Source organism: Sinohyriopsis cumingii, unplaced genomic scaffold (genome assembly GCF_028554795.1).
Source record: "Sinohyriopsis cumingii isolate HCF-2022 unplaced genomic scaffold, ASM2855479v2 utg002479l, whole genome shotgun sequence".
Lineage (NCBI taxonomy): Eukaryota > Metazoa > Mollusca > Bivalvia > Unionida > Unionidae > Sinohyriopsis > Sinohyriopsis cumingii.
The window spans coordinates 787,501-790,000 of NW_028316224.1; the positions used below are offsets into that span (position 1 = coordinate 787,501).

The 2,500-nt window shown below is 34.9% G+C and overlaps 2 non-coding genes across 2 annotated transcripts; both read left to right on the forward strand.

Moving 5' to 3' along the window:
* Positions 1-1,178: 1,178 nt before the first annotated feature.
* Positions 1,179-1,297, forward strand: LOC149770622 (5S ribosomal RNA). Its single transcript, XR_016418741.1, has one exon. It is a non-coding gene; the product is annotated as a 5S ribosomal RNA (ribosomal RNA).
* Positions 1,298-2,212: 915 nt separating this feature from the next.
* On the forward strand, positions 2,213-2,331 carry LOC149770623 (5S ribosomal RNA). The gene has a single exon (XR_016418618.1). It is a non-coding gene; the product is annotated as a 5S ribosomal RNA (ribosomal RNA).
* Positions 2,332-2,500: the final 169 nt, after the last annotated feature.

Sequence of the window (2,500 nt, forward strand, 5' to 3'; positions counted from 1 at the left end):
ATGCAAACTTAGCCAATCTAAACCAAATATCTTAATGGAAACTTAGCCAAACACCTTAATGTGAACTTAGCCCATCTAAACCAATGTACCATAATGTGAACTTAGCCCATCTAAACCAAGAAAAGAATAATGTGATATTGGCTCATATAAACAAAAACACCTTAATGCTATCTTAGCCAATCTAAACCAACCGACTTAATTTATTTTTATAAAGAATACAAAGTGAAAATTTAAATACTTTTCAGCATTATAAATGAAATCACAAATAGTCCATGAAAAGTTATATGACAAGTCCAAAAGGGTAGTGTTCCAAATGAATGCCAGTGGTTTTCTGAATGAAGTCCAATTTTGAATGTGCTGATGTAATAACAATCTTGACGTGTGGCGATGATGTAATTTAGAATGTCCTTGAATGAATTCATAATAGTCCCAAAATAGCGATTTTTGATATTTGGACATTAGTATTGGGGTGTATGGACATATTTGTTTTGCTTATCAAAACGTTGGAAATCGCCGACACCATGCGGTATCGGCATAGGCTGCTTACTAGCCACAGGGGGCTCGTATCATTGCTTACAATGAAACTATCAGTCGTACATATAGTATAAAATGTATGACTGTCAGTTCAATTGTGAGCAACGATGCGAGCCCCTGTGCTTACTAGCCTGCCATGCAAACTTGACCGACCTTTCATCGAGATATACCTGCATGAAATCGAGAGAAATACGATTTATTTTCTCAGAAATAATTCCGAGTATAACATCATTTGTCGTTAATGAAGCTGACTGACGAAAGAAAACGACAACCTTGATGAAATTTGACACGGAACTCGCCATTGTATTACTATTCAAATGACTGCACAAATATGGCAACCTACATGTCAGTGACATCGGCGATCAAATAAGCTCTTGCTTCTTTACAGATTGAAACTGAAGGGATGTATTGTCGTAAGCAGAGCTCTCCCCTGTCTCTAATATATATATATATATATATATATATATATATATATATATATATATATATATATATATATATATATATATATATATATATATATATATATATATATATATATATATGTGTGTGTGTGTGTGTGTGTGTGTGTGTGTGTGTGTGTAATATATCTTTGTAACGACGAAGAGACAACCTATATTAGTCTTAAATTTGTACATACAAATGTCTACGGCCATACCACGTTGAAAACACCGGTTCTCGTCCGATCACCGAAGTTAAGCAACGTCGGGCCCGGTTAGTACTTGGATGGGTGACCGCCTGGGAATACCGGGTGCTGTAGGCATTTTTTAAATTTTTTTTTGGTTCCATCCTCACTGTGAGGATATGCGATCATATATGGCCAATATTTCTTGTTCACAAATCTGGTGCAAATTTTTCAGTTTCCTCTACCTCCAGGATCGAAATGGGCCGCCTCGTATGCCGTCCAGATCCTCCAAATTTCTTCTGATATTCCGGATTCAGCCTATAGCGAATAATTGCAACGTATGCAATCGATGTCTTTCATTTTGGATACTTGTCTGTGGTATTTCTTATTCAATAATTGATAGATATATTTGGAATGTATTATTTTTAATTATTTTAATTTATTTACCTGTTTTTAGCAGGGCACCAGTCTATCAGTGTGAAACTTGGCATCCCTTAGCGAATACTTCGAATATGGGCCATTGACAAAATAAATTGGTGTATAAATCTCTGTTTTGATTACAGTAAGTTTGGATGGATGTTCCCTGCTTCCACTTCCTTGCACTTTCTGTGTTTCCACAACTTTAACGTTTCCGAGCTGCAAGACGATATCCGTTTCAAATCAGATTCGAGTCCGTCTTTAAAGGTAGCTCATAGGCTGATGTCGATTATTTACCTATTGAATTAGTCAGTTGATACAAGATAAATAATAATAATAATAATAATAATAATAATAATAATGCCCAAAAACAACAAAAATGAACTGAATCTTCGTTTAAATGCATTGTTATTTAAGTCCATTTGAAGGTGTAAACCTCCGGTTAAGCAACTAATGTCCGAGTCCGAAAATGCCTGAATTACAAATTTGAATAATGTATGAAGGCAGTTTATCTATATAAGTTTTAATAAGTACACTTTAATTACTAATTTTACACGGCACATAAACGTAAACGTCTGTACATCGGAAACGGTGAAGAGAGAAGCGAATATAAGTCTTAAATTTACACACACTTGTGTCTACGGCCATACCACGTTGAAAGCACCGGTTCTCGTCCGATCACCGAAGTTAAGCAACGTCGGGCCCGGTTAGTACTTGGATGGGTGACCGCCTGGGAATACCGGGTGCTGTAGACTCTAATTTTTTTTTTTTCTTTTATAACTAAAAACAGTTGAAGTTTTTCTTTCTTTCTTTTATTGTAACTAAATTTACTTTATTCAATATAAATAATAAATAGAGCAATTTCTCGACTTTCATTTTCTCTTTTTCCTTAACTTTCTTCAATAATTCGGATCCTAAAAAAAT